Source organism: Polistes canadensis, unplaced genomic scaffold (genome assembly GCF_001313835.1).
Source record: "Polistes canadensis isolate GaletaPanama2010 unplaced genomic scaffold, ASM131383v1 scaffold_41, whole genome shotgun sequence".
Lineage (NCBI taxonomy): Eukaryota > Metazoa > Arthropoda > Insecta > Hymenoptera > Vespidae > Polistes > Polistes canadensis.
In genome coordinates, this window is record NW_014569588.1 from 311,099 (window position 1) to 334,282 (window position 23,184).

At 33.0% G+C, this 23,184-nt stretch overlaps 1 long non-coding RNA gene across 1 annotated transcript in view; it reads right to left on the bottom strand.

Moving 5' to 3' along the window:
• Positions 1–2,427: 2,427 nt before the first annotated feature.
• LOC106784883 overlaps positions 2,428–23,184 on the bottom strand; it is a 29,327-nt gene continuing 8,570 nt past the window's right edge. Inside the window, exons 2-3 of the long non-coding RNA XR_001381459.1 lie at positions 22,451–22,640; positions 2,428–2,525 (exon numbers count right to left, since the gene is read on the bottom strand). This is a non-coding gene — a long non-coding RNA (uncharacterized LOC106784883). The remainder of the gene's footprint in view (positions 2,526–22,450; positions 22,641–23,184) is intronic.

Below are 23,184 nucleotides of genomic sequence, written 5' to 3' on the forward strand. Positions count from 1 at the left end.
AGCAACATTATAGAACCCTGCCAAAACACGATTCTTTCTTGGTTACTCGATCCTAGTAGCTGAGGCCACGAGGAACGCGCACGGATCAAAGGGGTTTCAGGAAGGTTTTCCAATGCGATTACATCATAAAAGACACCCGAGATTTGAAGTCTACAACGAACATACACATACTTATCGAACCACATCCTATCAAGAAAGAAGACCATCCGTTCGCACCCGCTCGCTTGCTCGCCCAACCACCTTTCAAGAAAGAATTCTTTTCTCTTTCTCATTCTCATCCTCCTCTCACTCTCATCCTCCCTTCTATCTTTCAAAGGGTTTTCTACAGACACGAGCATATCGTCTTGGAAGAAGTTTTCAACGATACTCGAAAGGGACTATCAGGAGGTTTTAGATGTTTTTTCACTGTTCTATCAACTTACGATAAAACGCAAACACAAATTAAATCGTGCATGTGTTAAATAAAAGAATATGTACAATGTATTTAAAGAAAACTAACCAAATAATTGAAACACAAAAAATATGAATAATAGTCTGTAATATGTAGTTTTGAAATATTGTAATAATTCCTCTTTAAATTATCGTTATAGTTAACAATCAAAAACCAATTTAAATTTTATTGAAAATAATATCGATTATTAGAACCATTTAAAAAAAAGTCTTAGAAATAGAACTCATTCGAAGATCAGCTGCCAACCATAAATATCTTAGCCCTTTCAGTAGTACGAACTATACTGACCATATAGGCCACTCTGAATTATTGCATCCCGAAAGCTAAACTCTTTAAAGTACGGCTATCCCGTTGGCTTCATGGATGTTACTACCTCTTTAAAGTTTTTCTAAAAGTTTTGTTGCCTGGGATAAGTTATGGGCCCGGTGCGACAGCTAGAATTGGACAACGGACTTCTAGCAAGACGGACTATAGAATCTCAAATATAAAACCACAAGATTGGTTGATCTAGCATTGCAATTCACGTTGGATAAATTTTAATATTCTGAATTTATACTCAATTTAATTTTATTAAAATAAAAGTATTTTTAAAAACGTGTCATTATTTTATTAAATCGAGAATATTTATGTATTTATTAAAAAGAAATGGTATTATTGATTACTTTTTAAATAAACCCGTCTTATATATTCTTAGAAAACCTTTGAGAGGACAGCATATACCTTATATATTATATATGTATATTATATATGTATATTATATATTTACAATGAGTAGGTAGTATTTGTCAAAGGTAGCGAAAGACTTCTCTAGTAAATATCGTTATCAAGAGACAAGCTCAAACCAACTTATTTCACGCACTATCCGTGCTTATAGGACAGATACTATGTTTGTATTTATAAGAACCACCAAGATCGAAACAGAAAGAGATTTGAAACTTACGATGGCTCCAAGGGAACGCAACTTTTAATCTCCGGAGATAAAATATCAATTTTACCAAAAGTAAATTCTCGGAATTTATTTATTTTCTAGATAATTTTGTATTGACCCCCAAAAAACAGTATAAATGGTATATTTACACGTTGACTGCCGTGTAACAACCGATAGTAACAATACATAATTAGAATAAATATCGATACTGATAAATTTTTAAATAATAACATTGTTTTTATAAGAGTTTGTATGAAGAAAATAATAACATACAGAATATGCAAAAATAATTTTATTAGTACAAGGAAAATATGCATGACATGTAACGACGTTTTTTCTGTATGTAATTGCTTGATAAAATGCAATCTTTATCATTAAAACATTTCACTAAATAAATCGCTAACTTCATCCTAAAATCGGGAATTAATATATTTGTCGATTTACTTATTTAACACTATTTAATTTTTTTACAACAAAAGTAATCAGTAAAAACTCTTTTGCCAATTTCCAGTAACATTTGATAGTTTTTCGTAGTGGTGAACTATAAGCAGTTATTTGATCAGACAAATCAACTACAAATTTCTAAAAATTCTAATCTACTATCATTTTTGGACAGTTTGAAACAACTGATATTCACAAAAATGATCTACAGCGCCTCGAGGGTCATCAGTGACCTCACCACAAATAATGCATTAAACACAATTATATAACTCCCTTTATAAGCTATAAAAAAATTTCAACAAAATATGCATTCCATAATAAAAAATTCATGTTTGGGTGGCATGCAAATCACGTGAAATGCGCGCGGTAGTCAACTTATGAGAAAGATATTCTCATAAGAGTATCTAATATAATCATGTCAACATTGTTAGTATTTTTTAATCTTTTTTTAATCGAAGTACAATTTTATTTTCTTCAAAAAATTATACTATTGTAAAATGAATTTGTAGTAGATATATGAATCGAAAGAGATGTAATATTAGTATACGACACAGTACGAAATTCTCGTCGTGGGTCGAAAATCTTTTTATTCACCTTCTCAGTAGAGATTTTTATCTTTGGTAAAAGCTGAACTCGTGTGGAATTACTATTGCATTCTTCTTCCCCCTGCCCCTGCTCTATCGCGATGCCATGTCGGGAGAGTAGCTAGAAAAAAAAATTTATCTGTACCTATGTGAAAACATTATGCGTTGAAAGATTAAGTAAAAAGACAAAAAAAAAAAAAGAAAAGAAAATTGTACAAAGAAAAAAAAATTACTTAAAAATCGACAATTTTTTTATTTTATCGATAGAAAATTAAAAATTTAGTAAATACCACTCGGTCGAATGCGTAGCTATTGAATTTTCGATCGACAAATTCGAGCTCTAATTCTAATACCTCTCGAATTCTCAACACGACACGCCCTATCAATGTACCATACAATTATCTATCCATCGGTTCTTAAGAACTTGTGAATGGCAAGGACGTTAATACAAGGTACAAATGAGACTCGTTGCCTTTGGGCCATGATCATACGACTGAATGATTTTGAAAGCGAGAGATGATAGCGTACTGCGAGCTAACAGAACCCTCTCGCGTATTTTTCGAGATCGAAGAAGCAAAGGATTGAAGAGATGGAGTGTGAGAAAGCAACGAAGCATGCTCGTCTCGTTTCAATCGGGGGGAGAAAAAAAAGATTAGAATCTTTGAAGACACTTTTATATCAACTTCGATCACTTCTTTCTTATTGAAGCACTGTTGAATGACGATAAAGATCTTTGTTCCAAATGGAATCTAATACAACAAGAAACGAACTCTGATTTTTCTGAAATTTTTTTATAAAAATAAAAATCCAGCACACAGGAAGAGCTAATCGCAAAAAAAGTTCCTTTCCTGTATCGCACTTATTGTTCTCTAATCTTAACCTTTTGTCCAGAAAAGGGTATAGGTGAAAGACAGGTAAAGTAAGAAATGGACAAATTCCAACATTATCTAAAATATGACCATGAAACTATGAGATAATAAGAGAACATAAAATATGAATAACCTAAACTATCGCGTCTTTAAGTGTTATTTTTTATCTTTTTTCCTCAAGCGTAGAATCCCTAGACAATGTCATTTTTAGACAACTTTTTTTATATCTTCGTAAACGGAAATAGTAAACATTTTATAACAAAAGGAAAACATTATTTATATACTAGTTAATATAATAATTGTTCTACTATTTATTATGTTATTCTACTAATTCTTCTTCATTAAGATAATAATCTTCATTTAAGGCCTTACATACGTCTAGCAGTGTCAAAAATGCGCTAAAAGAAAAAAATTTTTGACAATAGGGATAACAATAGAAATTAATAAAAATAAATGGTGCACATTGTTTTTTATTGGTATTTAAACTTTATACAAAATTTTATTTTACTTTATTTTTACAAAAATTACTATATAAAAAATCACGTGATCCACAACACTAAGAAAAAAAAATTGCTCCACGGTCTGGATTATATCTAGTGTAAATTTTGATCGATCTACAGAATTTAAAAACATTCTTGTAAAATAAAGTTATAATTATAATTGTCGAGCCGAAATTTTGAATTTCGGAAAATTTAGCAATTTATGGCAGTTTAAAAAAAAAGTATGCGTTTTACGTCATAAATTTTACACTTTAATTATTTTTATAAAATTGTTAAATCAATGTATCCAAAATCCGGCTCGAAACAACTATAGAGAAAACGATTTTGAATATTTAAAAAAAAATCGCATTAAAAAATATTAAAAACTGTATGAGTTATCATGCGTACCGTGGTGGAAAAAGTAGTTTCGAGAAAAACGCGTTTAAAACAAAGGGCAGCTATCTGCGCGCACCAAACTCTCGTCGGGCAGTCACATTTTCTACCATAACTTTGGATCTATAGGGAATTTTTGCAATTGATTTTCACAGAAATAAGCCTAAAACTATAGATAACAACAATCTGTCAAAAAAAAAATCTATTTTAGAAAAATTCTGGACGTATATAAGGCCTTAAAGATATCAAAAGTCAATTATAAAAGCAGGCACCTGCACTCGTCCCGATTTTAATATTGAAAATAATGCATGAACGGGACAATTAAAACGCACCCTTGCCACTGCCAGGATTCTTTGAAAAAGAGCAACCTCGAGAATACGAAAGGATAGAAAATAATTACATTGACGTAATATTAGATAAAGCTACGATCGTTTTAACTTTCCACCTGCTTAATGTTACCGTATCGTCGGCATAAAATTATAGCTTTATGGTACTTGTTACGTGTCGAGCGAGGAGTGCTTTACGATCATCGATTATTTCCTTTTAAAGGAAACTTTGGATAAAAGAAGAGACGGATTGTAACTGTATAATAAAAAACGAAGGATAGATGATTGATCGGTCGATATAGAAAATGATTAATGACCCTTTAAATGTATTTTCATTTTGATAGGTAAATACCAGATCGTTCAGCAGTTTTATGGGTTAAGAATATATTTTAAAGCATCATAAATATAACGCAATTAAATTAAGTAGTTAGTAATCTTTATTTTATTGTTAGTTACGTAGCTGTTTTCTTATCATCGTATTATAATAAATACGTGAGTAAGCTTTCTGTCGTGATATGAATCCACTTTCACATTTTTGCATGAAAAATATTACTAAAATGACATTTTCGTTAATACAAATATCCATGATAATTTTAAAGCCTCTACTTTATCTAAATAATGCATTTTAAATACCTTATTTTTTTTTATTATTAAAGAAATATACAATAAATTTTCAGCAAGAATTATAAGTAAATATTGCTGACATGATACATAAACGTGAATTATAAATACAAGAGACATTACAATGATAAGTGTAAACATACAACACTTAATTAGCATAACAAAATTATTAATTAGCCAAATCTCGTTTCTAAGTAAGAAGGGTAAAACCTTTAATCTATATGTTATAGGGAAAGTGGGATCTGTGGGGATTAAGAGCTTTTCCTAGTCATTGCTCACAATGTCAGGCATTTTTAGGCAACGTAAGAAACATAAGATATGTTACGGACTTATCGGTCACAGGCACACATACATCCGCTATACTATACTATGTTATGTATGTGTGTGTCAGTTATCCGATAAGTCCGTAACATATCTTATATTTCTTATATTGCCTACTGCTTGGCATTGTGGGCAATGCCTAGGAAAAGCTCACAATCCCTGCAGGTCCCACTATCCCTATAACATATACACTAAATCAACATTTTCTAGCAAACTTTTTGCTAAAGGATTTAGATGCTTGGCTAAACGAAAGCTGTAGGATTCGCTGAAGTTAGCAATCTCTTCTTTTATTGTAGGAATTCTTAAATCTTTATGGATTCTTTCATTAGTTACATACCATGGGCCATTGCAAATGTTTCGCAGTGTTTTTGATTGGAATTTCTGTAAAATTTCTATGTTTGAGCTACCAGGACTTCCCTCCATAGTTGAATTCCATAAATCCATATAGGTTTTAGGATAACTTTATAGATAGCATAAACTTGGTTAGATACTCTGTCAATGAACCAATATAGCTTTCTTACTTTTTCCTTTAGGTAGGTTGTTTTGGATTGAATATGTTGTCTCCATGTCAGCCTTTTATCCAGTACCATACCTAAGTATTTGGTCGAATTTTTGGTTGGTATAACTGCTTTATTTATGCTCACAGGAAGACATGTGTGCTTACACTGTGTAAATGTTACATGCGTCGACTTATTTTCGTTTATATTGATGTGCGCTTTTGATACCATCTTTCTAGAGTATGTAGGTGTAAAATATCAGTCGCATTTTGAGGATTGCTGTCAGATGCTAACAGAGCTGTATCGTCCGTAAATATAGTTATCTTGTCCAAGGTTGGAAAATCTGTTTTGTAGATAGCGTACAGTAAAAGTTCGAGTATATTGCCTTGTAGAACACCGGCTAAGATTGACAGGCTTAGGCTGTGGTGAGTTGTTTTTGATATTTGATTATGAATTTCCTGTTTGTGAGGTAAGATTTAAGGATCAGATAAAAAGGATATGGCAGTGTTTATTTAAGCTTATATAGTAGTCCGATGTGCTACTCTTTATCAAAAACTTGGTTTATGTACAGGAATACTGCTGAACAGTATTTTTTCTGTTCAAGATCTTGTGATATCTTTCTAGTTATACGTTGAATTTGCTCAATTGTTGATATCACAAGTGTTTCATTCTTTTCTTATCAAGATTTTAGTAAAGTGAACGTTCATGTTAATGAAGTAGAGACTCGCCAAAGCAAGATCCTTACTTTATGATCAAGCACGCGGGGAAAAGATTAAGTTAATGTTTCTACTTAATTGTTACGATCGATCAAGTTTCATTTTGAATTGTTTTGTGTATTTATTATTTTATGTTAATTTTTATAACTTCTTCCATGTATTTCTCACGATGATAGGTTACATTAATATATGATATCGTTCAACGACACGTGTTATCGAAATGGCTCATTTGCTCGCGGAAGTAAACACTGTCACGCCCCCGATTCGAGTGCACGCACATGTATGACGTCATATAGGGAGCTGAAAATTAAATTAATACCATGATCTATCCCAAAAAATTATACGTGTCTTAGTTTGAATTCCATGGTGCAGATATGTGTATACATAATCATTACTTATTTTTTTTACTATTTAGTTTTTGTGAAATTTGAAGTATTTTATATCTTTTCATCGATAAGGAAAAACAGAATATAAAGAGACAAAGGAGGAAAAAAACAGCGGAAATTAAAAATAAAAGTTGGTGCAAAAGCGACAGAAAGGTTTACAATGCGGTCACAACAGGTTGCATAAAGTAAACAATAGGTTTGCCTATAGCAAAGAGTCCCTTTCTTGCCGATATAAACATCGGGATATCTTTCTAAGATTCTGAAAAGGATCATAGTGATTTAGTCATAAAAATACTGAAAGGTTTACCAGCAAGAAGAAAAGGTTAGTCATAATAAAGCAATAAAAACATGAAAGGGATAATAATCACGTTCACAACTTTTGCTTATTCAGAACCTTTTGTTGACATTTAAATCTATTTAACAAGAATATCAAATAAAAAAAAATTTTGTTAGAAAAAATATATTATAGAAAAAAATTTGTTGGAGTAATTTTTATGAAGTGTCAAGATGCCAACAGAATGTTTTTAGCTCCAAAAAGTGCAGACACGAATGGCGGATACTGACAAGAACCGTTCTGAATTGATCCAGCGGTTTTCCGTATTACTATCTCCCGGGAATATTTTGAAATGTATCCTTTTCCTGAGAAAATACGCAGTTAGACACGTCCGGGGATTGAAAATGACCGGATGAACGCAAGAGAGGGTAAAAGCAGGTCCAGCGCCACATGACACTCAGAATTACACTCGCCATATGAAACTTCACAGTAGGTACATTTGCGGTCGATTTTTCGAAATCTATTTTTAAAACACCAACTCACATATATATATATATATATTATTTTATCTTTGAATTATTTACTGAACGAAGAAATTATTTTCCAAGAAACGTCATCTTTTAACAAAATCTTTCGCATCGTTTATTTATTTTTCTCTTTCATTTCATCCTTTAAATAGAACGAATTCGAGAGAAAACATAGTTTCTTCTCGCTTTAATATCTCATATTATAATACCCTTTGTCTAGAAAATATTAATCTCAAATCTGAAATGCCCTGAAGCGAACGCTCGCTATACGATCTAGAATAAAAGTAAACGAAATCTTTAATATCTACTTAATTGCAGTCTGTTCTCATTACATTCGATGAAAGCTTCTTCGTTTAAAATACACAGGTAATATCGTTCTTATAGGAGACTTTGAACCTTCCCTTTTACGAACCTATGTTGGAAATATCGTATTTTACCTTTGGAAAATGGCCGTTTCGTATTTACATTTGCTACTTGGAAGGATTCTTTCTTTCAAAATACTCTTATCGAACTTGTTTACTTACTGATGTTTTATCAAAACATTGTATCTTTCAAGTTTTTATGATGTAAAACTTCTCGTCGCAAAACCGACAACCGACGACCGTCGACCGTCGACCGTTTCTAAAAAAAACACGTGCATGTATTATCGCCACGGTTACTTTTCCATAAAAAACGAAATATCCAATATAAGATAAATGTAGTAAATAGTAAGAAGATATGAAATTTTAAAAATAAAAATAGGGAGAAAAAGAGATTGTAAAAAATGATAATAAGATAAGTAATAGATATTGTCAAGATAGAAAAGAACTTATTTACAAAAATATATATTTCCTGCATAAAACTCGTACGAAAGGCTATAACGAAGGATAGAAAGTAACGTCATCTTTATTCCCACAGTCGAATAATACATCTCATGCGTCATCTTTCGATTTACCTGGAATAGACGCAGGTGAGTGACAATACGATTGCGAAAATCGTGAGTCAAAATTACGCAGCATTACCGGAACGATAACCCTATATGAAACTCCCACGGTTGATTCCTATTCAAATAGGACCGAATGATCGAAAACGAAGAAACGTCGAGGGATCATTGGACATGAGTTTGGAAAGGAGTGAGAGAAACGTATGTCTATCCCACGCTTCGCGCTTACGGATGAAAAAATCCATCTAACGTCCAACGACCTATGCTATCCTTTCACCTGAAAACTGCACTTTTTCAAAGGGTCCTGACCATTCATTGGATGGGGGAATGCAGGTATACCACCTTTCGATATTCTAGCATACCAACGTTTACATAAGAGGGCGAATTTTACTTGATGCTACGAGAAACGAACAAAATATTACCTTTAGAAAGAGTTGCGTTAAACCTTCGTCTCCTATTGCAATAGAACGGGTTAAATCCGAGGAGAATACACAAATCGATCAGGGCACAATGTTTGCTTAACATTTCTATCCAAATGGTTATTTGAACGTGAGAAATATTGTGAAAAGTTATTTTAGAGAAAATACTTCTTCCCTTTATCAAGTCCAAGAAAATAAGAATTTTATTATTTTAAGCATATAATTAATCAAAAAAAAAGTTAATCAAATTTCTCGCATAATCTACATATATTCCAATAATTATGAAAGATAACTAATTCTAAGTCAAAAACTGAACAAATTTCGTTTATAATGATTTATATTTTAAAATAAATAAATTTTTTTTTTTATTATTAATAGAGGAAAATATAAAATCAATTCTTAGCCGAGAATTATAAATAACAAAATAAATAATAAAAACAAATTTTTTAACAATTTGTTTTGACCTTTCATTAATCCGCTTTCAAAAATTATCTGCATAAATAGTAATATCGTTATAAACCAATTTTTTTCAGATTATCCTTGACGTTGTGGAAAAAGAAAATATGACATGAACCACACGAGTGGTGGGCAAAAGTTTGGGGATGTACGACATGCTGCATGCATCGTACCGGATGTGAATACGGTCCGCACGCAAGAATTTCCTCGAAAATAACGTGTCCGAGTAGCATCGCTTATAGCTCCTCTATGTTTTGCAACTGTAAGCGTGGGAAGATAGTCCACCCTACGCCATTCTATATATTTCCACCCGCACCCCCCACTTCTTTTTACCTGTTTAAGGGACTCGTCGAAGATGAAATAGTATCTAGACACCGGGGGAATGAAATTAGACGGCTTAGCATTCAGGATGGATGAGGGGCCTTTCGGACTGCTTTCGATAATTTTCTAAACTTAATTCCCTTTCGCAACTGACCCTTCGAGAGACTCCCTTCGTAAAGGGTGTATGATCATATTGTACGCTTTTTGATGCGCGCCAGTAATAGGATTTCTCTCTAATCTACGATATATCCTCTATCGATATTACTAAATCGATATATATATATATATATATATATCCTCCGAAGGAATGTCCCTTAAAATGCTTCCTTGCTCTCGATTTTCCGCTTCTACGATTCACCACTGTGCAAGAGAATTTACTATCGAGAAATAGGTATTACGAAAAATAGAGAGAGAGAGAGAAAGAGAGAGAGAGAGAGAGAAAGAGAGAAAGAGAAAGAGAAAGAGAAAAAGAGAGAGAGAGATAGTTCTGTTATTAATAAAATTCTTGACGTTACTTCGATAAGCGATGAATACTCGACAAACGTTTCGATGGTGACAGTGACATTTATGATAAATTCAAACTATAACGTCTATATTCTAATCTCTCGTCCGTATCTGTCAGCACGTTTTTCGATGATTCCAAGCGGAAAATCGACACCTAGAAGAAGAAAGCGTACACCTTCTAAAAAAGAGGGCGCTCTATTTTTAGAAATATCCGTAGAAAATATTCCATATTAAAGCATTTCCTCTTTGCGAACAAATATGACGTTATCTCGAATCTCGGAACGTCGCTAGTCTTACTAGAAAAACGACTGGTTCATCTCGATCCTTTCGTTGAGTAGTCGGAAAAGGACGACTTCCCACGACATCTACGTACAGGTAGAATTTTCTGGGTTCCTATAGGATTGTGTTTCACAATTAACAAATATAATATTACTCAACCTACGTCCGGCCACTGCTTGACCAATCTCACCCTCCTCTTCCTTATTCGATAAAGGAAGAGCGAGTAAAGCTTTTTCATTTTTCAAGAATTCATTGGTCGCTTCTAGAAGGACGGAAGGGCATCGATTGCGCAAATACAAGAGATCTGCTCCTTTTTCCTTCTTATGAAAGGAAGCTCTTCAGTATCGAATTACTTGCCTGTGCAACGAATCTCGAGTCGTTTCTTAGATAAAAAAAAAATTTCAATAATACTCTCCCGATATGAACGTAAATAAAAATTTAACAAAATATTATAATTGAGATATTCACTGACCATAAGAGAAAAATTAAATGAAAAATCAATTATAAAAGGAATATTTTTAGAAAATCTTAATTCAATACTGTAAGTACGCGATTTCAATCAATACGATTGTTTGACAAGAAGAGGTAAAGTGAAAATGAAAAAATTAAACAGCATTAATAAAATACCGAAAGATTACGATACATCGACGAAATTTTTACTTTCAGATATGTAGTACGCCAATCAAAACTAGTAACATACAAAATTCAATCGGCTTCGCTTGAATTTCCTTTACGTAAGATTATTAAATACACCTAGTTTAACCTAATCTTCGAACATTTTAATAATAATCTATCTGTCTTAAAATAATCAAGATAACATAAGTTATGATAATGGAAATTATCCTTGATCATGCTTTTCTATATTTTTATTTACATTGCGAGAAGTAATTTTAATAAAAAATATTTTAATAAAAAAAATTTTATCAATAATAATTTTTTTTAATATTAATAAAAAAAAATTTGTATGATAATATTTTTGCAAATTTTAATAACAAAAATTTTGTACTCATTATCTTATATAATTGTTTATTTAACCAAATATAATATTTAAACAAAATTATTTTCGTATATAGAAGGAGTTGAAATATAAAATAAGCAAAGAAGACAAGAAAATTCGATATTATTATAATGAAAAATATATATAGCAAGTCGAGTACCTCTCGTGGAGTTAGAACAAACAGTGTATGCTGTGATTACACCATGTAACAAGAGTTAGTCTTGTAAGAAGGTCCTACTCATACAAACCTTTCTAACTTCATACCTTTTTCTTTTATATGCTCATTTTCTTTGGTTTATCCACCTTCTATTTGAAATCCGAATGTTCTTTATGTTAGCACAAAGGTACTTATACCGTTTTACTTGTCCATTCATTATACAGTCCTTTTCTTAAACCTTTTCGAGAGTATTTTGAGAATTAAGTTGTTATTTACCAATTCCTTTTGTTCAACTCTGTGTCGTGTATTGATTGGTCGAAAATGTAAAATGAAGGAACTATAAAAATAAATCAGTCAGCGTAGATAAAACTATTATCTATTCTAAATATATATTTTTTAAATAAAAATTAATTTAAATATGGATTTATATATTAGAATTTACGTAATCGAGTTAACAAGTTTTGAGACTAACATAATATAAGAACCATTTTTTCGATCAAGCTCACTTCTATTTAAAAATTAAAAAATCAAAAATGAAACATTTAAATATAAGCATTATTTTGGCAAAAATTTATAAAAAAAAAACAATAACTGAAAATAAATTATCTACAATAAAAGAAGGATAAATTTATCATTCGATCTAATAGATAGATGTCTCTGCTTGTTCTAAAATATCTTGATGTGATTCATTTAAACAATATTATTATTTTTATATATTTTACATTATTTTAAAATTTGTTACAAAGGTACAAAATATATTGCGACGCCCCTGCAACTATCTCAACACAACCCTGGCACACCAGGGAGGCGCAGCGCAAAGTTTAGGAATCGCTGGGTTAGGTCGTTTGATGACTAAGGATCCATCGTTTAACGATCCTTTTCTCAGATATTGCTCCAACGGTGAATTCTTTCTCCCATATCCAAAATAACCGCTAATCTTTAGACATTTTTCAAGTCATGTCTTGGTTTTGTTCGACATTTCATGGGGCCTGACTTTACCTCGTGAGAGAGGCTTAAAGAGTTAGAAACTCTTAGTCGATCTAGCCGCACCCAAAATGCATTAAACCCTTTAATGGTTTTTTTCTTATTTTAATATCCTTCTCGATCTAGGAAAATCAACATTTCTATTGTTATTTTCTATTTTATAGAAATTTCAATCAATCTTTACAAATTAACTATGGATAAAATATGCAATAAGTAATTTTAATATTTTGACATTACAAAATGTTTATTTTGCAGCATTATAATTTTTTTATTATAAAATGTATATCATAATTTAAAATATTTGTTTTGTTGAAAAATGCACTTTAAGTGAAATAATGTTTGATTTTAATATTCGAATACTTAGAAATATAGCAATTTACCGTTAAGCTAATTTTATTTGTTCGTATAATTATAAGATTCTAGGCAAAGAAATTTTATTATACTACAAAAAACAGAACAAAAAACAATTACCATATGCTTCTCGAGCTTGTCTCACTGCTGAAAATTTGAAAAATCAATTGAATAATATCAAAAAAAATTAGAAAAATATTATTTGAGATAAATTTTATATATACGAAAAAGGATTTGTGTAGACCTTCATTACTTTCTTACTTTCAATTTGATATGAGTACTTTATCCATTTGTTTTATTTCTTGCTAAATACAACTTTTGCTTATTTTTGAAGATATAATTTTTTACGCAAAATAACAAATTTTTAACATTCAAAAAGACGTTTCTAAATAGACGATCTCTGAAACTAATAATCATTGTTTATTCTAAGATTGATGGCTTCTTACGAAGGTCAAAACTTGGACTGTTTCTTTTTATTGGAGTCACTTAAAAAAAAAATCCGCTCGATGTTTAGAGTCAACAAAGCTATTATGTAATCGGACGATATTTTTTAAAAATACAATAACATAAAAAAATCGTAAAAGTCATCTCTAATTTGAGCGTGACCTAAGCATTGTATAAAAAAGAAAAAGACAAATGCACTCTACACGAGTTTTTTGAAACTTAAAAATGTGTATCACAGCAGAATTAGAAAGTGTCCAAAAAAAAGCAATTGTGTTCGAGTTTTCTACGTAGGTAAGCAAAAGAAAGTTCCGAGAGAACTATCTTCGAAAAAGATAAAAAGAAAGGAAACATAGAAACAACGTTTCAGTCCGATCGAGATAGAAAAGATCTTCAAAAACGAATGTTTCTTTTCTTGCACTCATCGTTATCTCCTCGATAACTTTGAAAGAGGACTAGGGAACTGGTTATTTGCGGATTTTCGAAAAGAGTCCATCTCCGTCATGTAGGTGTAGGGTAGAAGTAAGAAGAGCAAACAGGCAAATATTGTGCAGCCGTTGTCGCAATATTATCGTTCCGAAAGGCATGTGAGTCCACGCAGCAACCAGTCGAAGCGATACGCTTCTTTGTGTCTGTTCCTACTCGAACTCGTCCTTTCCATTCTCATCTTCGTCCTCGTCCTCGTCCTCTTCCTCTTCCTTATTCTCTTCCTCGTTCTTTTCCTCGTTCTTTTCCTCGTTCTTTTCCTCTTTGTTCTCGTCCGTCTTCTTTGGCGTTATGGCCCGTAGGCTTGCAAACAGATAACGCGAGACCCGAGTGGTTTAAGGCCTAGGTTTGTTTGATTTTGAGCTTACGTAGATATACCACGTGTGTAGCTCGTATTATAGAAACGCGCGCTGCTTGTATAGGATCACGGAGAAAACTCGTGAAAGAGCGGAAAGAAAAAGAAAACTTATCACACCTTCGCATTTCTCGCTATAATTTTCTTTTAGCAAATAGTCAACCAATTCGTAAATCGTATTTCGTCCAACGGCATATATTTTCTTTTCTTCTATTTTTCCTTTCTTCTAACCTTTTTTTATTGATATCCTTGAAAAAGGAAAAAACTGAATCTTTGGGCCTCGTTCGAGCGTGAAAGTTTAAGCAATGTGCTCGATGTTATGTAATAGCGACTTTCTTCTTTTTGTTTTCTTTAACAGGCGTAAAAATCTAGACCAAATGCGTCGAACGTTTATAACTTAAAGAATAGTCCTCTGAATGATTTGTGAGTTCCTTATACTATGCAGGCTATAAAACGTTCTTGACCACCCATTGAATCAATGTTCGTGTGTAAATTAATACGTGAAAAGTGTAGCAAGGTCAAAGAACTGGAAGACGATTTTTAGAAACACAGTACCGCTACTTTTTTTTTATGTTTTCAGAAAGGTAGAACTTCTCGAATTCCTATGTAGGATAGAAACGTGAAAAATGCTCAGCGAACAAAAATATTTGTGCAATTAAAGTGAGAAAAATATTTCTAATGGAACGTTCGATGTTTGATGATATTTTTTTCAAAATTACTTTGCGATTAATTTTCCACTAGAATATGACAGAAATCGTCGATCTCATAAAACTGAGTAATATGGATTATATCGAAAGCGAATGCAACCTCGTGTTGCGACAGAAATATCCGAGAAGATGAGATCGACACGTGCGGTCTTAGAAAGGGTAGAAAATTCGTTGCAACTTATTTTGTAATATCTTCTTCATGACGATATTGATAATCGGAAAAAAATATCACCGAGGATAGAACTCGAAAATTCACGACAAAAACATTAGTTACGCTTTATATTACAGTTAGGTCAGTTTTATTTAACCTATGTTTCCAAAAAAAATACCATAAAATACAAAATGAAAAGAAAAGTTATAGAAAGATCATAAAAAACATCTTGACGTGTCGATGGTTTAGTTAGTTTGCCCTAAAGTAGCCAAAGAAGAACTAAAGTAATAGAGCATGCAAATTCAGCGATTCTATCTAGAGACGATCCTTTAGAAAAATTATAGAATTCAAATAGTAAATGGGGCCTCCCACTGGAAGAAAGGTTAACTTCTAATGCTACAGGTTCTAGATACAATGCTCGCGATACATTTTTCATTTGAAAATAAAAAAGAAAAGAAAGAATTTCTTTCTTCCTTCCAATCTCCCTTTACTGTTGTTAGACTAAAATTACAAAAAAGACAAGAAAACCGGAGAAAGTATGTTAGAAAATATAACTGTGACTTTGAAAAAAATCTAATAACATGAAGTAAAAGTTGTTTACTATCGTATTATTGGATATTAAATAAGTAAATTTACTATTTTCTTTATTATTTTATAATTAACTGCATATAAATATTAAATTTTACCTTTTGTTTCTCTCGATGGGACCACCCATTCATGTTACTAAACGTGCCCACATTATTTGACTTTAGTGATTGACCGGGAAGTAATAATCCAACACAGCTAAGTCGTTTACTGTATTATATTTATATAGAAAATAAATAGTAAAATATAAATCTATCGAGAAAATACGAAAGAAGGAAGATATCGAAAAGAACTCTGACATAATATAATATTATTCGCCGTAATATTATATTCGTACTTTTATAAAACTGGAAAAAGAGAATACATTCGGTTCGGTTACTATACTCTTCATCGGGAATATGAACGTCATTGTCGTAGAAAATCTCTTTACTCTTTTGAAAAATAATGGCTTATTCCCTTTACTAAGAGCTTCGATGATACTATATATTATAGCATCGTTACATCACTATCCTGTATATCAAAAATGTTTTATGTGTTGGTGATCAATAGGAATGAGAGAGAGGAAAAAAGTAAAAAAAAGGAATAAGAAAAAGCGAGACAGAAGAAAATGCGTATGGTTCTTGCTTTTTCTCCGCGACATTATGCGGTTTATGATCGACATATAGACGGAACAGTAGCCGTTATAAAGTGAGACATGATCCTTGTTACGACCTCGTAAAGAAACCTTTTAACGTGTCCACCTCGTACTTCGATTCGAAACGCAACACAACTCGAGCCATCGAAAACGCATAAGACACGTACTTGTTAGCCAATAGAAAGCTTCCAAAAGCTGTAGAAAGATTTTCATTTTTGTTCATAATTTAATCTATTTCTATCAATATCCAATGGTGCATTCTTTAATAATATACTATACTATAAAAATTTTAAATCAAAGTTTTATATGAGATTATCTTAATTTAATGAAAATTGTTTAATTATTATATCTTCTTTTTCTATATATACTAATTTATTTTAATTTATTATAATCAATATCGGTTTATGATCTGTACAAAAAATGGAGTTTTGAAATTTTTTAATATAATTTTTTATTAATACGGTAATATATATATATTTATTATAAAAGCTCTGTAGCATATATATATCCATTGAATATGAAGCAATGACAAAACTATGATTTTTTTTGTTCATTCATTCATCTTCCCTTACTGGTCCTACTTTTTGACGCGCTTGTCAAAATAATATTTGTCTACCTTCGGGAAGGCTTCGACGAGGGCTTTGTCGCTTATACGCACCAATACTCCACCCACATAGCTTATGAGAGTTATGGGTATTATGATTGTCATATTTTGTCAACTACTTTTTTCTGTGACAAAAGGGCTGCCACCGAGGAAAGTTGACAAAACCTAACGTTACATCGAGCATCCCTTTCTCATAACTTCGGACTAGGATCAAACATAATATAGTAGCACGTAGATGGAGTATAAAAGTTGAAGCCGGAAGTTTCGTTGGTTCTAAATTCGATATGTCATTCCAATATATGACATTGTGGTTTGTCAACCATCGAAATTTTTATCTTCTCACGAAGATCCTTTTTTCCTATTTTCGATATGCTCTTCGCGGTATTCATTTTTAATTTTAGGATTCGCTGGAATTTTACGTATTTAAAAGTGTCAAAAATCATGATTACAATACCAAATAATATCAACGAGTCGAAATATTTCGAGCGCTTGTAAGTAGACACGATTAATAAATAAAATAAATATTCTGTCAAAAGCGGGAAGATGATTAAAAATTTGACGAAGAAAGGAGTCGTATCAATAACTTGCATATTTAATGCCGTTCTACGTCTAGGATACTTCAATACCACCTGGAAATTAGCTGTGATAATGCTCATTCATAAACCAGGAAAACAGCAAGTGAAGTTACGTCATACCGACCAATTAATCTTTTATCTGCTCTGTCTAAGTTATTTGAAAAAATGCTCATTCTTCGCCTCCACGCTGAGCTGGACTCTAAAGAATTCCCTGATCATCAGTTAGGATTTCGAAAACATCATGCAACAATTGAGCAAATTCAACGTATAACCAGAAAGGTATCACAAGATCTAGAACGGAAAAAATACTGTTTAGCAGTATTCTTGGACATTAGGTAAGCCTTCGATAAAATGTGTCACCCGGGACTGCTATGTAAACAGAAAAAAAGTCTGTTATATTATTCTATCTGTTATATTATTCTATCTGATTCTCAAGTCCTACCTCACAAACAGGAAATTCATAATCAAATATCAAAACCAACTAACCACAGCCTATCAATCTTATCCGGTGTTCCACAAGGCAGTATACTCGAACTTTTACTGTACGCTATCTACAAAACAGATTTTCCAACCTTTGACGAGATAACTACAGCTACATTTACGGACGATACAGCTCTGTTAGCATCTGACAGCAATCCCCAAAATGCGACTGATATTTTACACCTATATATTCTAGAAAGATGGTATCAAAAGCGCACATCAATATAAACGAAAATAAGTCGGCGCAAGTAACATTTACACAGCGTAAGCACACATGTCTTCCTGTGACCATAAATAGAGCAGTTATACCAACCAAAAATTCGACCAAATACTTAGGTATGGTACTGGATAAATGGCTGACATGGAGACAACACATTCAATCCAAAACAACCTACCTAAAGGAATAAGTGAGAAAGCTATATTGGTTCATTGGCAGAGCATCTAACCAAGTTTTTGCTATCTGTAAAGTTATCCTAAAACCTATATGGATTTATGGAATTCAACTATGGGGAAGTCCTGGTAGCTCAAACATGGAAATTTTACAGAAATTCCAATCAAAAACACTGCGAAACATTTGCAATGGCCCATGGTATGTAACTAATGAAAGAATCTATAAAGATTTAAGAATTTCTACAATAAAAGAAGAGATTGCTAACTTCAGCGAATGCTACAGCTTCCGTTTAGCCAAGCATCTAAATCCTTTAGCAAAAAGTTTTCTAGAAATCTCGAATCTAACTCATAGGTTGAAAAGATTCTACTCTTCCGATCTTGTAATAAGATTCGGTTAACATCTAATAATAATAATAGCTATATATATTTACGCTCATCATTATAATGTTTTCTATATTTACAATTCATATCAATGTATCACGTCATCTTATATTACTCATAATTCTCGCTGAGAATTTTTTGATTATAAATTCATATAATTATAATAAAAAAAAAAAGAAAGAAAAAATTCTGTCAAAAAATGTACATATTTTCCAATCGATACATTTTTAATTGATTTTGTTCGATCTTCTAGTTCTATTTTCACGTGATCACGCACGCAGCGAGGATCATTAAACTCCATCGCATGTTACTTCGTTTCTTTCAAACATCGTAATGAACTGCAGCACTGAATCAGACGAAAATAAAAACAATAATTTGTCGAACCCTACTGAAATTAAGCACATCGATTGCACGAGGGTGCAACTGGCAAGGATTACAACCCATACAATGGACGATTCATAGTATTCTAGATCGAAAAGAAGAATCTACTACTACTACTACTACTAAAATACATTATTTCGAATCGTTCATGAGTGTACATTGGATCACTCAATCAAAGGAAATGAAAAGACGCAAATGAAGATTGCTCAAAATAGGTGTTGACTGTATAGATGGAAACTATTGTGATGTTTGATAGTATTGGTTGTCTTAATTAACTTCGAATACGTTGAAATGAACCTGCTGTAATTAAGGACAAATATATCTATTCACTTCGATAAAAAAAAAAAAACAAATATAAAATGTTGTACTCATTACAAATTAAACCAAAAAATACAAATAAAAAGGTAGATAAGAGAAAGTAAATTTTGGAATCAGCAGGAGAATTCATATTTTTCCAGGTGGCAGGTGTGAATTAAGCGGAATATCTCTAAATATACATGAATCCACAAAGCAAAAGGCAAGCGTTTCTGCGGAGGGCCAGACGCGTTGCAAATCAAGCTGCTCGTGAAGAATCCCCTTTTTTTTCACGCCCTCCGCCTCTCACGCGCCGATGAAAAATGTCTCGAATCATTATTTTCCTGGCCCTCGAAACCGCCAGGATGATCGTCGAGCCACTAGCCGTTCATTCCTCTGTCTGTCCGTCCTTTCGTAAATACATTCGTTCGTCCTCTCGCCCTTTTCTCATCTCCCTTTTTCCAGCATCCAGACGGATCGACGGTGGTCGGCGTTGCGTTCGAGATGAAGGGAAAAACCGAAACCATCCCGGCTAATAATTATTATCGACGGCAGGCGAGTGCGAGTGCGTGACTATGATAAATCTACTATGGCTACTCGGAATTTATTACGCGGCTGGCGCGAATGCGATTTCGCTCCCGCCGTAGTTATTCCTACAAGTTCGAAAAGGAAAGTACTTTTTGGAAGGGTGCCTATCGAGTACGATACGACAGGGGTTGTCGGGGGTGGCCGTGGTATTCGACCAATCGAGTTCACCACACGGTAATAAAAATATTGGGGAAAAACATCGGCATGGCCGTCTGTCTCTTTATGGTTGGTATACGCATATGCGAGAAGATTTTTCACCATTTTCCGAAATCCACAAATGAAATCATGTTGTGATTCTTTTGTGGTTTGTTTTTCCAAAATATAAAATACTTTATTCTTGAAAAAAGAGAAACATTATTTCGTAGACTTTTTAACAAGATCATTTCATCGTGTAACAAATGAGATATATTTGTTCAACTTTATCCTCAATAGAAAAAGATAACGGACTACACCTTTTTCTACCTCTTTTTTCTGTTTCCGTTCATGAAAGCTTTTAAGCGGTGACACTGAAGGAAAAATAACCACCGAACCAAAACACCGGACTTAGTCCAAGAATCTCACTTTGCAACGTGTTCACTAGAATGGCCCTCTTCAATCTTTTTCCCTCTTCGCACGCTAAATTTTTGTCCAAGCTCGTTCCATTTCAAAAAAAAAAAAAGAAAAACTGACTCTAGGAACGTACACACGATGGCATATATTACATCCTCTGTCATTTTTTTTTCTCCATCGACACTTCCACTTTTTTTCTTCCTTTTTTTCCTTCATTTTTCCCCTCTATTCCCTTCTCTATCGATACGAGAAGACCCCCTTCCCTTATATAAAAGCTTCGAAGATCGTCATTGCCTTGTCTTTACATTGGCATCGAACGCGTGCTGAACACGAGCTATAAGCTTGCCTTTTTTCTATCATCCTTTTCCTATTTTTCTTCCGTTAAGTTTAGGAAAGAGGGCAAGAAAGAAAAAAAGAGAAAAATCGACAAGATATCCCCTCCTTCATTTTATCTAAATTCTTTTCTTTTCATTCTCCTTGCGTTCAGGATCTCTGCTGTGTATTTGGCAATGGACCGCACGAGCGTGCGTCAGAAGGCGGATTATACAAGAGAAGAAAGAAAGAAAAAAGGAATTCACAATGAGGCCCTATTATTATCGAGGTGGCTGGTTCAGGTAGATACGTTCTCTTTTGAAACTTTAAAGATAAGAGTACTGTCTTAACATCGAACAAAATGAAGAGAGGCTATGCTACATTTTTCCATTCATTTTGACCTAGTTCTTATTCCTTGGAAATAAATAAGAAATATTGTATAAAAATAGTTTTATTAAATATGTTTGTTTTTTCATTTGCAAAAATAAATATCTAGTAATAAGAACAATGAAGAAAAACGAACTCTCGAGTGTAATTGTCTTTGCCGTCCCAAAGGATAAACGTTACGGATGAAAGAGACGTTATTCTCGCATTACGAGCCATGTTTTCGTGAATGAGTAACTTAATCCTATTTTCTAAGGTAGACAATAAAGAACCACCATCAGCATCACTACTATCGTTGGCGTGCGCGGGTGTGCCCCGCGCAAAAGAGAAGGTATTAGCTACCAAAAGCCAGATGCTTCGGCGGCATTAAAAAAAAAAAAAAACAAGACAGAAAGAAAAAAAGAATAGGAGGAAAGGAGGAGGAGAGAGAAGCGCGTGCCAGGATCGAACAACTAAAAATACTAGAACGCCCCTCATGAAGAACAACCACGCCCGCTATAAATGTCTGGTCGAGCACACCTTCCCAACTGAAAACATCTTAAATACCTTCGCTTCTCTAAGGACCCTCTTGTCTTTCGATTTACGCAATAAATAAGCGTCCTTGATTCCACTAATTAGTAAGAAACCGATTCATCGGTGCGGATCAATGAACATAACTCGAATATTTGTAGACGACTAAAAGAATCTCTTTTCAATCTCTAATTAATGAAGAAAAATTCGATAAAGTTTGTCGGTATCCGTGCATCGATAGATCGGAAAAATGAAAATAATTAAAGAATAACTAATAATCAAATTTTGTCATATTATAAACGAACCATTAATAATTGTTCTAAATCAATTCATTTTTAAATGATTTGATAACTTTGTTCAATCGAATTTACGTTATTTTTTATAAAAGCTATTAAAACGGCGAAAAAAACTAAAAGAATTTGATGAAAGAGTATACTTACGGAAAAGATCCTTCCGTTGATTTTATTTTTCAAGTAATCGATTTTTCAGGTTAATCTTGATGAAGAAGAAACTCGTTGACGCTATCGTTGGTCCAGCAGTGGATTGAAGAGTAGCATAGAACTTCTTCCTTGTTATAAAGTCACGAAAGAATCCCCGCCTTCTGTTCTTCTAGACTCGTGCGATCGTCACCTATAAAAAAACATCTTCGATTCTCGTCGTCGACAGGAGGGCCAAAGAAGAAGAAGAAAAAGAAGAGATATACAAGAGGAGCACGTGCCGATGACACATTGTCTCCCTATTTTTCCCCTTCTTCTCCACGTGTTACCTATCCCGTCGATGTCGGTTTACATATTTTTAACCATCTTTTTTTCTCGACCATCACCCCTTGGGCACGCTTTCGGCGCGAGTTCTCTGCTTTTTATCGAGATCTTTCCGGTGTGAATATATATATATATACATCTCTTTCTTTCCTTCCTTCGTGTTATCGTGTATCCTCTCTTTTTTTCTATGCTCCACACCCCGAAAAGTGGATATTTTTGTACGGGCCAAACTGACGAAAAAAGCGCGGATTCGTTACACGAATCGCATCGAGGGTGCAAAACGACTGAAATTTGAACGCGAGAAGGTTACGAAAACGGGAGAGATAGAGAAGTGTGTCCGTGTATGTATATATGTGGAAAAAAGAGAGAAATAGAGAGTGAGAAAGAGGGAGAGAAAAAGTGAATAGAAAGAA